Below are 14,843 nucleotides of genomic sequence, written 5' to 3'. Positions count from 1 at the left end.
CCGTAAACTTCCAGGAACATCTGATCGGTCGACCTCAGCACTGTAACTGCTGTATGATGATATCAGAGTTCTGTTAGATGAGGAAGTGCCAGATGACTTGAAACCTCAAAAACAAGCTATCTTATCTTATCTTATCTTATCTTATCTTATCTTATCTTATCTTATCTTATCTTATCTTATCTTATCTTATCTTATCTTACCTTACCTTACCTTACCTTACCTTACCTTACCTTACCTTAAGGGTTAGAGGAACCTGGTCTGGTCTAATCTTAATTTCATGGAAACAGGAAATGGTTAGAGCAGTGGTACCCTCAGGCACTGGTTGATGAAAGTCTGCAGTTTATTGATGATGATGATGATGATGATGATGATGGTCCTCCAGGTTTCAGACCCACACAGCAGTGCGGTCGGTAGTTAGATTAAACAACAAATTAAACACTGTTTTTATCATAATTTGTCCCAAATGACAAAATTCTTTTTTCTTTAAACTCATTAAATATATTTAATGTTTTTCTGATCAAATCTATTGATTGATTAAAACACAAATTTATTACAATCTGATCAAATCAATCAATAAACAATCAATCAAACATCAGAGAACCGACAAATGATCAGCAGTGATCGATCAGACATTTATAGATCTTCGATCAGATCAACAGTCTCATGATGCGAGTCTGTGTGCGTGCGTGTACGTACGCGTGCCCGCGGCGCTGTGAGCGCGCCTGTAGGTGCTGATGGAGCGGAGCTTCATTCAGTGTGAACACAGTCTGAGGAGGAGGAGGAGGAGGAGGATGAAGAGCGGGGACCCCTCATCTGATCAGATCATCGATCCGCGATGATCGATCAGAGTCTGCAGCCGCGCTGATCAGCTGATCCCGGAGCGGCTGCACGAGGCGACAATCAGCGTCATCAATCAATCGATCGATCACACCTGATGTGAGACGCGGCGGGAGACAATCAGCTGACCGGGGACGGAGCGGCGGGTCCTGGACTCTGGACTCCGGACCGCTCTCTGGATCATGTGACCGACCAGCTGCAGGTTCGATCCCCGCAGGAGCCGCAGGGAGACCCCGCAGGTAGGAGAGCCACGAGCCGCCGACACCTTCACGCACACATGGAGGGACCCGCACACCAGGGTCCGTTTAAAAGTTGGTCACTTAAAGGTTTCCTCGCGCGGCAGCGACAGAGCTCCGCGTGCAGGACGCAGATGAGGAGCGTGTTTAAACCGTCTCGAGCTGCTCTTTGATTCGGCTCACAGCTCATTAACATATCAGTCATCAATAACCATAATAATCAGAACGATGAGTTCGATGTGTTTGTTGTTCTGCGGTGTGACGCGCTGCAGGGCGGCAGGAAGCAGCTTCACATCATCATCTGACTGCAGCCCGCGACAAAACTACGATTCTGACGTCACTGACGTTAATTTATGATCATGAAGAAAAATTGTTTGTTTCTGTTTGTCAGCGTTTGTTTTGTTATTATGGGCTGTCCCCACCCAGCGCCACGTGCCTCTGTGTGTGTGTGTGTGTGTGTGTGTGTGTGTGTGTGTGTGTGTGTGTGTGTTAAAGGGACAGTCTGATGTTTGTGGAAACAGATCTGTGTGAACTGATCGATCAATAACCCGAGTGTTAATGAAAAAAAATCTGTAAATTTAAAACAGCTTCTACAAATGTAATAAAATATTTGTGAACTCTAGAAACTAGGTTTCAAATATAAACAGACACACAAACAAATTCCACTTCATATACATTTAATTAATTTACAAATAATTTTAAAGCATTTGTGAACATTTTTTTTCACATTTCTAACTTTAGATCAAATATTTGTGAATTCAGTTTTTATTTAAGATTCACAAAAAACATAAATGTGTTTGATTATTATTGTTATTAATGATCAGTTATTCAGTGTAGCCGAGATGTGAATTAAATTAAATAAAACTTAATATCGAAAACAGAATCAGAAATACTTAACTGATCCTGGAGGGGAAATGATAAAGTAAGAATAAGAGTATGAAATATAAATATGTAAATATAAAGTAATAAAGTACAATGTGCATTGTGCTGAAGTGTTTAACACTAGTATGTATGATATTAAAAATATTAAAATATAACTCGTCACTGCGGGGGCTGTAAGTGTTAAAATAATTTAACTACAACATATTTAAGTCGATAGAAGATTCAGTCGAACACTGAGGAATATTTCACAGCTGAATTATTACACCCAGTCAGTAATTATGAATTATAAATGCTGAAGGTGAATTCAGTGCAGGTGACGGATGGTGGTATTGACTCAGAGCGGCTGACACTGTGGGGACGACCACAGGCAGGAATGACTTCCTGTGACGCCCTGTGGTGCATCGTGGGGGATTGAGTCTGTCACTGAGCAGCTGTCATACAGTCGTACAGCCTGAAGTGTGTCACAGAGCAGCACAGAGACAGTAACAGGTGAATAACTCGACACTACACTAATAATCAGGAGGTATAATAAACACATGAATATAAACTGCACCTGCAGGACGCTCAGAAGGTGTTGCACATCATGGGTTTTGCATATTTCCAGTTTTTATTGCACATGAGCTGAGGTAGATGAGTCAGTGTAGTTAGTGAGTCCTTGTTTGTTTTTGCATCAGTCTCACTGCAGCAGCTCCGCTCTGCGTCTCTCCGCCTTCCTCGGCCTGTTGTAGCCACGAAGGCCTCCTGCTGGAGCTCGGCCCGGCGTCGAGGGAGGGAGTCAAAAAGTGAAGTATACTGCGCTCTCTCAGCTGTAACAAGGTCACTCAGTCATAGATAGTGTTTGCTCTTACTCTACGATAAAATATTTAAATAAATAACATTTAAAAGAACTAATAAAGACAAAAAAAAGTAGAAAAAAATGAGACTTAAAAACAGAGGCAATAAATGATGAGGCGCCTTAAAGTAAAAGCTGAGCGAAAAAGATGTGTCTTAAGGTTCCTTCAGGTGGAGTTCCTCAGATGCTCAGGTCGACTGTTCCACAGGCCGCGACGGTTAAACACTGATTCCTCGAGGAGTTCTGTTGAAATCTTTGGGACGACCAGGAGGATCATATTAAAGAATCATGTCTGAGAGATTTAAACTCTGATGTTGTGTTCACACCAAACGTGATGCGGATTTTCGTGTTGCGTTACTCAGGCAAGTTTGAACGCTAGAATATTTTGTGTTGACTCACTTCATGTGTGCGAATAACTCGTGCAACGTGCGTGAAATGGCTGAATTGATGAATGAACTTTGGCTGGTACGTCCTCGTCATACGTCCCCAGAGATTCTCAGCGCTGATTGGCTATTGTGACGCAGATTGATCACTGAAGTTCAGATTTTACAACACAATTGAGCGACTGGCTTCAGTCGCCAGTCTGAACGTTAGTTTCCTAGTTTCCTGCGTTCTGGACACGTTGTAGGCGCCAACAGTTTTTTAGGTCGACCAAACGAGAGCATCGAGCTTAACGGTAATAAAGGCACGCATACGAACATGTAACACACACACATCACTTACCTCATTTTCATTATCAGTTAATCTGTAAATGATCTTTTTATTTTTGTTTAATACAAAGTAAAATCCCCCGTCACATAGTGACAACCAGAGAAACTAAGAGAAGATAAGGTGATGACGTCAGCGATGGAGGAGGAGGAGCCAAACTTTGGTGTCAGTTCTGTTGGAGTCAAATCAAACTATAACTCAGCAGTTCCCAACTGGTCCAGATGTCTCCTCAGTCATTAGTTCAAGGTCCACACAGTTGATCATATTCAGCGTCATACAGGTGTGAAGCTGGTTTCAGTCTCTGTTGAGTATCTGTCTGTTAGTCACTCACTCTACAGCAGGAAACAGCACTTCAAAATAAAAGCTCTGTGCCAGAAGTTCACTGTCCTTAAAAATGTTGTGTGTTTTTTACAAACTTGACACGTTTGCGAGTCACTTTCAGTCCATTCAGAGTGGACCTGGGACCCACTTATGGACCACGACCCACCAGTTGGAAACCACTGCACTACAGCACAGTCAAGTCCTAGCGTGGCAGATATTTCCCAAACTGATATCATGAAGTCAGAACGATAATCAGAGCCATTAATGACCTGATGTGGTTTGATGACAGTCCTGTCAGTGAACAGGTCAGACCGGCCCTGTTTGTTGATGAGTCATGATGTAACGTTAGATATCATGGACCAATCAGGGGCTGAGGACAGATCTGGGATGAGTTGGTAGACGAATAACGAGAAAACAAACGAGCACATTTAGATTAAAAACATCAGTCAGCATCACATAATGTGTGTTTTTGATCCGATGGAAGGATTTATCAGTCAAAGGTGAAACAACAAAGACATGATGAGTTAAAGTTTGATTTGACTCTAAAGTCTGGCTCCTCCAACGCCGTCACTGACGTCATCACCTTTCCTTCGTTTAAAGTTTCCCTGACGATGACGATGAAACAGAAAATCTGAAACAAGAAAAGCTTAGAACTTTATTGACTGTAAAGAAAACAGTACACTTTTTATGATCATGGCAAATATTAACTGTATTTCTGCATAAGCGTTAAACAACATGCAGATTGTTTCTATGACAACTGAGGAAGATCATGTGACGTGACCGACAGCTCCAGAATGGCTCCTAAAGGATTCTTTTCCTCTTTCTCCTCCTTCTTCTTCTTTTCCATGAATGAAACACAATCATTGAGAAGTTTCACAGAGACAGGGAGAGAGATCAGCCAATCAGAGAGCAGACAGACGGTCACATGATTGTTGAATTCATTATTATTTTCTGTGTCACGTCTGGTCATCAAACATTCACATGTAGTCAGAAAGTTTCATCCAGAAAACTGCGTTTTACAGTCTGCAGTGAACACATCAGCTGACACTCACACTGGATGTTGATGAGGATAAAAAAAAGTGCTGTAGTCAAAAAATACATAAATATCATCAGCAACATGAACTTAAAGTATCCAAGTAAAAGTACATTAGTAAAGTAAAAGTACTCACAGTGTGACATCAGAACTTTAAAGGCTGAAAGTTTTCATTTTAATAAAATCCACAGACTGAACAACTCAGGTGTAGAGCTGCAGTCATGAGGCGTTCAGGCGTAGAGCTGCGGTCATGAGGCGTTCAGGCGTAGAGCTGCGGTCATGAGGCGTTCAGGTGTAGAGCCGCAGTCATGAGGCGTTCAGGCGTAGAGCCGCAGTCATGAGGCGTTCAGGCGTAGAGCTGCGGTCATGAGGCGTTCAGGTGTAGAGCCGCAGTCATGAGGCGTTCAGGCGTGAAACGCCGCGTCATGGCGTTCAGGCGTAGAGCCGCAGTCATGAGGCGTTCAGGCGTAGAGCTGCGGTCATGAGGCGTTCAGGTGTAGAGCCACAGTCATGAGGCGTTCAGGCGTAGAGCTGCGGTCATGAGGCGTTCAGGCGTAGAGCTGCAGTCATGAGGCGTTCAGGAGTAGAGCCGCAGTCATCAGGTGTAGAGCTGCGGTCATGAGGCGTTCAGGCGTAGAGCTGCGGTCATGAGGCGTTCAGGTGTAGAGCCGCAGTCATGAGGCGTTCAGGAGTAGAGCTGCAGTCATGAGGCGTTCAGGCGTAGAGCTGCAGTCATGAGGCGTTCAGGTGTAGAGCCGCAGTCATGAGGCGTTCAGGTGTAGAGCTGCGGTCACGAGGCGTTCAGGCGTAGAGCTGCGGTCATGAGGCGTTCAGGCGTAGAGCTGCGGTCATGAGGCGTTCAGGAGTAGAGCTGCAGTCATGAGGCGTTCACGAGTAGAGCCGCAGTCATCAGGTGTAGAGCTGCGGTCATGAGGCGTTCAGGCGTAGAGCCGCAGTCATCAGGTGTAGAGCTGCGGTCATGAGGCGTTCAGGCGTAGAGCTGCGGTCATGAGGCGTTCAGGCGTAGAGCCGCAGTCATGAGGCGTTGCCGCAGTCATGAGGCGTTCAGGCGTAGAGCCGCAGTCATGAGGCGTTCAGGCGTAGAGCTGTAGTCATGAGGCGTTCATGCGTAGAGCCGCAGTCATGAGGCGTTCAGGTGTAGAGCCGCAGTCATGAGGCATTCAGGCGTAGAGCCGCAGTCATGAGGCGTTCAGGTGTAGAGCTGCGGTCATGAGGCGTTCAGGTGTAGAGCCGCAGTCATCAGGTGTAGAGCTGCAGTCATGAGGCGTTCAGGTGTAGAGCCGCAGTCATGAGGCGTTCAGGCGTAGAGCCGCAGTCATGAGGCGTTCAGGCGTAGAGCCGCAGTCATGAGGCGTTCAGGTGTAGAGCCGCAGTCATGAGGCGTTCAGGCGTAGAGCTGCGGTCATGAGGCGTTCAGGCGTAGAGCCGCAGTCATGAGGCGTTCAGGTGTAGAGCTGCGGTCATGAGGCGTTCAGGTGTAGAGCTGCGGTCATGAGGCGTTCAGGTGTAGAGCCGCAGTCATCAGGTGTAGAGCTGCGGTCATGAGGCGTTCAGGTGTAGAGCTGCGGTCATGAGGTGTTCAGGTGTAGAGCCGCAGTCATCAGGTGTAGAGCTGCGGTCATGAGGCGTTCAGGTGTAGAGCCGCAGTCATCAGGTGTAGAGCTGCGGTCATGAGGCGTTCAGGTGTAGAGCTGCGGTCATGAGGCGTTCAGGTGTAGAGTTGTGGCCATGAGGCGTTCAGGTGTAGAGCTGTGGTCATGAGGCGTTCAGGTGTAGAGCTGCGGTCACGAGGCGTTCAGGCGTAGAGCCGCAGTCATGAGGCGTTCAGGTGTAGAGCCGCAGTCATCAGGTGTAGAGCTGCGGTCATGAGGTGTTCAGGTGTAGAGCTGCGGTCATGAGGTGTTCAGGTGTAGAGCCGCAGTCATCAGGTGTAGAGCTGCGGTCATGAGGCGTTCAGGTGTAGAGCCGCAGTCATCAGGTGTAGAGCTGCGGTCATGAGGTGTTCAGGTGTAGAGCCGCAGTCATCAGGTGTAGAGCCGCAGTCATCAGGTGTAGAGCTGCGGTCATGAGGCGTTCAGGTGTAGAGCACAGGTGTAATATGTGTAATACATGTGAAGTATATGTGTTACATATCAATTAAATATTATATAACAATTATAACTATCATATAAATAAAGTAAATATGACCCACATGTTCTATTTAAAGTAAATATTATACATAAACTAAATGTAAAATAATTATATAACAATCATTCATGAACTCTGTTATTGAAACTCTATATTTTATATAAGTTCTTGATGAATCGTATTTGTTTTGTCTGAGTTTAATGTCTCTGAACACTACAGTACCCATGAGCCTCAGCAGCTGTTGCTATGGAGACACCTCCATCCAGAGCAGTGACATCACAGTTACATCATATTCAGAACTGAACTCAGAGCTGCTCTTCTGATCTGAACATCAGCCGCCTGGCAACAGAGTCTGCAGCTCTCTGATTGGACGGCTCTCACAGCAAGGCACTCTGGGACTCGTAGTTTGACTCCTGCAGTGGTTCAGGACTCCGTCTGCTTTTATTCTCCGGGTTTGGTCTGTCTGTGACTCCGCCCACTACGCTGCTGGTTTTTAGTGATGTCACTGTGATGTCACCGGGACGCCATGTGTGTTTCAGTCTGTGAGAGTCTACTGTCACACACACACACACACACACACACACACACACACACACACAGACACAGAGCGCCCCGGGGTTGAAAGGTTATTGGTTGCCTGGTTGGAGCTCTCAGCCAATCAGATGTGAGTATTCAGAGTTGGGATTTTCTACATTGTTGCCATGCGGAGATTCTGCTGCATGACCTACATTCATCCTCCACACACACACACACACACACACACACACATACTCACACACACACAGAAACAGTGTGTGTGTGTGTTTAGCTCAAAGGCACAGAGGCAGCTTCATCTATTCTTCATGTGTTTCCTCTCTGGAGGACCAGAGTGTGTGTGTGCGTGTGTGTGTGTGTGTTTCTATCTCTGTGAGGACGTCCTCATGCTTCAGTATCATTGTTGTCACACAGATGAAGATGAGGAGGATGAGGAAGATGAAGCTGCTCCACATTCACACAAACCTAGAAAAGTGTGAGTGAGGCTGCAGAGCGACCGTAACATCAGCAACACCTGGAACACGAGGAGCTCGATGCACCTGAACGCCTCATGAGAAAAATCTGGGTGGAGCTGTGAAGCCTCCCGGTGTGTGTGTGTGTGTGTGTGTGTGTGTGTGTGTGTGTGTGTGTGTGTGTGTGTTTATCTTCCTGAGATGAATATCAGGGTTCAGCAGCTGTTGGAAAAGTTTTCTTTCTGTGGTTTGTGATTATTATGGGATGCAGCCTCAGTCAGCTGAGTCTCTGCTGTCCCAGGGTCAGTGTTCACTGTGTGAACGGAGACGTGTTGATAGTGTGTGTTGTGTGTGTTTGTATGTGGGCGGGTGTGTTCATGGAAGTGTGTTTAAAACAGGTTTCTGCAGAGTGAATTATAGGATCAAGTGTTTCGCTGAAATCATCTCTGTGTGTGTGTGTGTGTGTGTGTGTGTGTGTGTGTGTTGGGGGGGGGCTCTTCATGTTGTTGTTTTTGTCATCATCTTCATCATCATCATCATCATCATCTTCATCATCATCAGGAGCTCAGCTCATCAGAGAAACCCTGAAAATGAAGTGAGCGATGTGTTCACTGACCTGCTGACGGTCAGGGTCACATGGTGACATGAGGACGAGTTACAGGATGAAAAATCTAAATTTATCAGCTTTAATGTTCAGCTCTGACCTCCTGCTCACCCCCCCCCCCCCCCCCCATCCTCCTCTAATCCCTCATTTTATTATTATTTTTTTTCCTGTTTCAATTTGCTTTATTGACACAACGCGCAAAGACGTGTGTGTTGCCAGAGAGTCCAGAGAGCCAATCAGAGCGCAGGAGACGACGATGATGATGATGATGATGTTCCAGTTTCACTGATCTGAATATTTGATTCATTTCCTCTGTGTGCTCAGTTCTGTTGTTTTCTATGATTTATGTGGACATTAAATACATCATCTGAGCCTTTAATGTGAATGAGACATTTTTAGGGCTTTTAATCGATGGGACAGTTTTTTTTACCTGATAGAGAGAGGGGATGACATGCAGCAAAGGATCATGGGTTGGAATCAAACCCACAGCCGTACGGACAAAATCCAAAATATATTTGACAGTTCTTACGATCAGGCGTCCACCTCACATCTCCAAAATGTTCGTAAGCAAAGTTTCTCCCATCAGGTCTGTTTTTATAGATCACACCTGTTGTGTGTAGGAAGTGGTGTACGACTCTTTCAGGACTCGATTTGTACGTATGCGGTGTTTATTAATGAGAGACCTGCTCGACCAGGTGAGCTGATGGCGGCCTGATCCTCTGATGTTTCACACGTTGAGTACCTGAGACATCACTGCTGATTAAACATGTACTTACAGCTGCTCTGTGATCAGAAACATCTTCATGTTTGCACACATTCAGATGCGTCTCAGAGCGCCACCTCCAGGAGAGAACTCTCTGTAGCCCCGTTTACACTGCCTGTTCAAGGCGGGAATATGGCCTTCCTTTACTGCCTCACCGGTCTGGCACATTTTGGCAACTTGTTATGTGTGCGACCCACAGCAGGAGATTAAAAAAGTAGTTGTTAGCAGTTAGCAGCTAACTCAAAGAAGAAGAACAGCAGTAGAAAAAACAGCAGAAAACAATGAGGTAAAGGAGCTCCTCGCCGAGATCAGCCGCCGTATAACAGGCACGCTAAATGATTGTTACTGACGTATGATATTGTTGTTATTGTTATTCTAGAGGTGGAAATCACAAGAGGATCCACGATACGATATTATCACGATACTTAAAGGTGCGGACACACCAAACCGACATCAAAGAACTAGCGGCGACGAAAGCCAAATGTTGCGTCGTCTACGTCGTCTACGTCGCCTCACGTCGCCTCACGTCGCCCTGTGTCAGTTGCATTTGAACACACTACACGAACTACATCCGACGGCCAAGTAGCACGTACGTTCTGCGCCTGCGTGAGAGAGAGCGGAGTGAGAGAGTGGTACATCCTGTCAGCCGAGGGGTTTCCTATCTGTGCAGCCGAGCACCGCAGCACCTCCACGGACTATTACATCCAGACGGTCCCGGTGTTTCCTCCGCAGGCTCCACTTCACTCAGCTGCCCGATAAACCCGCTGCTTCTTCCCACTTTAACCTGAATAACAAACCAGGGCTCGGTGCTCCGGTTGGATCCAAACGGAGAGCCGGGGCTAGCTCAGAGACTAGCGGAGGCTAACTGGCTGTGCTTCCCTCCGGTCATGCTGCGGCTAACGCTCCGCTAGCCGCTCCCAGCTAGCTCCGGTTTGTTATTCAGGTTAAAGTGGGAAGAAGCAGCGGGTCTGTGGGGCAGCTGAGTGAAGTGGAGCCTGAGGAGGAAGCACCGGTTAGCCCCGGTTTCACTACAGGCAGATTCACTCGCCACAGGGGCGAGGAAATAAAACCTGAACAGCCAATCAGAGTGATCTCTCTCACTGACAAGCTCCGCCGCCGATTCAACATGCTCAATCGGCCGAAAAGCCGCTGACGCCGAAGTGCAGACGAAGCGGGACACACCGCAAAAACTAGGCTGACAGACGCTCACCGACGGCCCGACTTTGGTCGACGGCCGACCGTCGGCTTGGTGTGTCAGGGCCTTTAGGCTGCTGTCAGCCCTAGAGTGGTCTCCTCTGGTCTGAATCAGGGACTCATGTTGTTCCAAAGTTGTATAATTGCCTAGAGTTGGTTGGTGTTCTCACGGCAGCATTTACAAGAGGACCAGATCAAATGCCTTGTGTGAGAAAGCTGCTCTTGATTGGTCAGAATTTCCACGTGGGAAAAATCCAGGAAGTAAAGCAAACGTTGAAGAAGAGTACACTTGCAAGATAAATGTGACACTTTCTAATGTCACAATGGAGGGACAACTACGCAGGTTGATTTTAGCGCTGCTCATCGTGGACTATATTGCTGTCATTGTTCATTTTAGTCAAAGCATACAGTTTGAAAACGAGACACAGCCACAGAGTTCTCTTTATACATCAGTGGTGAGGAGAGGAGTCCAGCTGCTACTGGAGCTGGTCTGTACAAACAGAGAGCAAGAGGGGGGAAAGTGCATTTAAACCAGGGGGCAGTGAGGCTGGAAACAGGACAGTGGTGCATCTAGCTGCTGCCAGTGTGGGGTTGTACATTGAAAATAATAGGGATGTATTTTTTTTAAGAGCGGTGTGTTCTGGCCTTAAGTTGCACATGATGTGTTCACGGACCGCTGGAAATTTGAAAATTCAACAATAATGTCCGTTTTTACTGTTTAAATGGTGAAACTTTGGTGATTGGTGAAAACATGCATTTGGAAAGCATGTTTTATTTAAAAACAGGCAGTAAAATAAATATAAAATACAACCAATTAAACGAGAACGCCCCTCAGCCAAAATAAAAAAACCTCCCCAGTGCACCACCCCCTCCTCCTCGTGAGTAACGAACAGTCCCTAAGAGCACTAAGAACAACATCTCTCAACACACAGTTACAAAGAATTTCAGGACCATTGAACATGTGTGGAACATTCTGAAGACAACAGAGACCTCAGGGAAGAATTTCACTTTCTAAACTTTCACAGTTTCCTTGGTTCCCAAAAACATTGCGTGTTGGTGTTTACAGACTGATAACAGACGACAGAGTGATTCTCCTCGGGTAAAAATAAAAACCACAAGTTCAGTGTGACCTCTGTGTGTGTGTGTGTGTGTGTGTGTGTGTGTGTGTGTGTATCTGCAGTGAAGCTGGTATTTATCTCTCTGTCTCTTTCTGTTTAATGAGTACTCTCGTTGGTCCTGAATTAAAAGCCGGCTCTCAGCGGTCGCTCTGATTGGTTGCTGCTGTGTTTATGTTCCCATGCACCAGTTTAACCACACGTCCCCATAAACAAAATGTCCCCATGAGCCACATTCACCCAGCTCTGGAAGGTCCTGTCTCACTGTTTCTCCTGAGAGGCTCCATGCTAACATGATGTAGACCTGCACCTCCACAGCTCCTCTCTCGTCCTCCGACCACTCGCTGCTTTGACACTACAGAGTCACACTCACCCATTCACACACTGGTGGCAGAGGCTTCTGATTTTGAATGTGCTCACATTTAAATTCAGTATTTAGCCCAGAGGGTGCTTTGACATGCAGACAGGAGGAACCTGAGATCAAACCACTCATCTTTTAAGTAGTGGGTAACCTGCTGTACCTCCTGATCCACAGCCGTCCCAATCCTCTGTGCTGCAGTAAAGTAGGGTGCTAACATAATGCAGCGTGATGAAATAATAGGACACTAACACAATATAGCATTTAAAAATAAGGGCAGAGACACATGCCGCATCTTGAACCGCCTGGAAAATGTGAAGCTCTGCACTGAAATGATCAACTTCTCCAGAAGAGAGGAAAAATACCTGCCGGCTGTAACTGTGACGTACAGTGAGCCCTAGTCGTTCCAAAATTTGAACTCTGTCTCAGGAAGCAGCCGTCGCACCCTAAAGTACAGGTGCTCAAAAACACTTGCACATCAAGACGGCGCTGCTCTCGCTTCTGAGCGGCACTGTCGTGTGTCTACGTTGAAAACAATGGATTTGCGGGTACAAAAAACACTGCAAGTCTACTGACCCTAAGGCAGCATGCTAACACTATGTAGCATGCTAACAGAGCTGGTCCTCCTCTGCAGGTCTGACCTCTCTGACCTCTGCAGGATTATTTTCCCACAGTTCCCTGCTTCTGTCCTGCTGAGCTGCTGAATGTGAGAACAGAGAAATACAGGAGGTGTTTGCATGTGAATGACCTGTTGTGTGTGTGTGTGTGTGTGTTGGTGGGGGTGGGGTGGGGTGGTAGTTTTGTTCTGCAAATGTTGAGTGGGGGGTAAAACTTCACTTTAACAGGACAACTGAACACAGAGAAACTGATTTGTCTTGATCAAGTGATCCATATATTATTATTATTACTATTATTATTATTACTGGTTGTAATAGTGGTAGTGACAGACTGAGGGAGATCAGCTTCATCAAGCTGCCAAAGTTAAAAAGGATCTGGCCTCTTTCAAAATAAGAGCAGAGAAACAGGCAGGAACAGGGTGCAGATACAGAGGAAGAAGTAAATGCTAAAGGGACTGTTCATTATTTTTTAAGCACAGAGGAGGGGCAAAGAAATTTAAATGATTGTATTATGTATTTACTTTTCTGCAGAGTTTAAAGACAACATGCAAAAACAGTTGGTCTTTATTTTGAAGGGTTGTTTTCTTAGAAAAAAAAAATCACCAATCACAATTTATCAGCCAGAAAATATAAAAACAGAAATTATTGATGGATTTTTTTTTTTTCATTTCCAACGGTCCTTGGACACATTGTATGAATTGAATACCTCAGAAAAAACAAACAAAGAAAGATCTTAATCTCTCTAACTCCACCAGGACGCCGACGTCCTCACCCCCCCCCCCCCCCCCTCTGTTAAATGGTATCTCCCAGGCGCACTACGTCATCAAACCATGTGATGTTTGGTATTGCCGGATTCAGGAAGCTCTCGACTTTTCAAAAATAACATTGTTTTTCTTTTATTTATTATGTATTTGGCACCAGAGCAGCCTAAACACACACAGTCCAAAATCATGATGAGTGGTGACAAGTCATGTCATGCCGTTTTTCGACAGGAAAAGTTAAAGGATTACTCACGATCTTATGTGGAGCTGTTAGCAGGGACTTAGCTGGTTTATAAAAGCTAAGAGTCTCACTCCTACCACTATTTTTGGCTGAGATACACCGTCTAGAAAGTGGGATCATAACTTTCACGTTTCATATGGCTTTATTTGGTGATATTTTATGGTGTTTCTGTGTCATAAACAACATCAGCTATCATAATCACACCTGATTTCAATAAGGTACAATGTTTGAAGCTGGCTGAGTGTTGTTTGATCACTGATAGTACTGTTTTGAAGCAGAGTGACCCACTTGTCATTTGGAGCTCCGCCTGGATCTTTTCATGGTAAAAACACTGTAGAATGGTCATACTTTGAGCAGTCTTCTTCAAATATGAAACAAGTGTTCATTGATAGTGTGCCTACCGCCCCACAGTGCCATTTACCTGCTCAGATGAAGCCACAGACAGTTATTCATCCTGAAACACATTTTTTATTTTATTTTAGGCAAAATCTTAAGTTTTTTACTGACTTCAGAGGCCCATTACTCTGTCTCTGTATCACCTAGAGTGTTTCTGACACTTTCACAAGAAACTTCAGGGAGTTTTCTTTCTGGCAAGACCTCATGCATGCATGTAGTCAGAGCGGTTCAGAGGCTACAGTCATTTTAATTTGGGTATGTCATTTTTAGGCGTTTTTGCTACAAAATGGGGGTGGAGTACTTTAAGATATTATTTCATCAAAATCACTTTCACCTCTCAGAGAGGGTTAAGGAAAAAAAAAAGATAATAGATACGTACTGACAAAAAAAAAAACATCCCTCCCCTCCTCTGATAAGTAAAGAACAGTCCCTTAATAAGTGTGACGAATAAAATGAAGTATGTTAATGTTAGTAAGGTTTAGTTTGTGTGTCACGTGGAGATGATATCTGATGTGATGTTTGTACAAAGTCAGCTCTCTGATGTTTCATGTCAAAGTAGATAATTCAATTATAGATTTATACAGAACTTTGTATTGATGGATTGAAGATAAGGATAAATATGAGTTTAATGATATGATGTGACAGAAAACAAGTGTTCATCTAACATATTGTATAAACATGTAGTATATATTTTGTAATATTTTCATATGATGATCATGTTGCACAAAAAAACAATCTCTAAATTACAAATAGTTTTTAGAAAGTCATTTTTTCTTAGAATATATCTACATATATTAAATACAGTTTAAAT

At 45.0% G+C, this 14,843-nt stretch overlaps 1 protein-coding gene across 1 annotated transcript in view; it reads left to right on the top strand.

Annotated features, from left to right (window-relative positions):
* Positions 1-744: 744 nt before the first annotated feature.
* ccdc120a (coiled-coil domain containing 120a) overlaps positions 745-14,843 on the top strand; it is a 32,419-nt gene continuing 18,320 nt past the window's right edge. Inside the window, exon 1 of the mRNA XM_049581464.1 lies at positions 745-1,076. The gene's annotated coding sequence lies outside the window, so the exon portion shown is untranslated. The remainder of the gene's footprint in view (positions 1,077-14,843) is intronic.

This window comes from Epinephelus fuscoguttatus, linkage group LG7 (assembly GCF_011397635.1).
Source record: "Epinephelus fuscoguttatus linkage group LG7, E.fuscoguttatus.final_Chr_v1".
Taxonomy (NCBI): domain Eukaryota; kingdom Metazoa; phylum Chordata; class Actinopteri; order Perciformes; family Serranidae; genus Epinephelus; species Epinephelus fuscoguttatus.
This window is presented reverse-complemented; position numbering and strand designations above follow the sequence as displayed.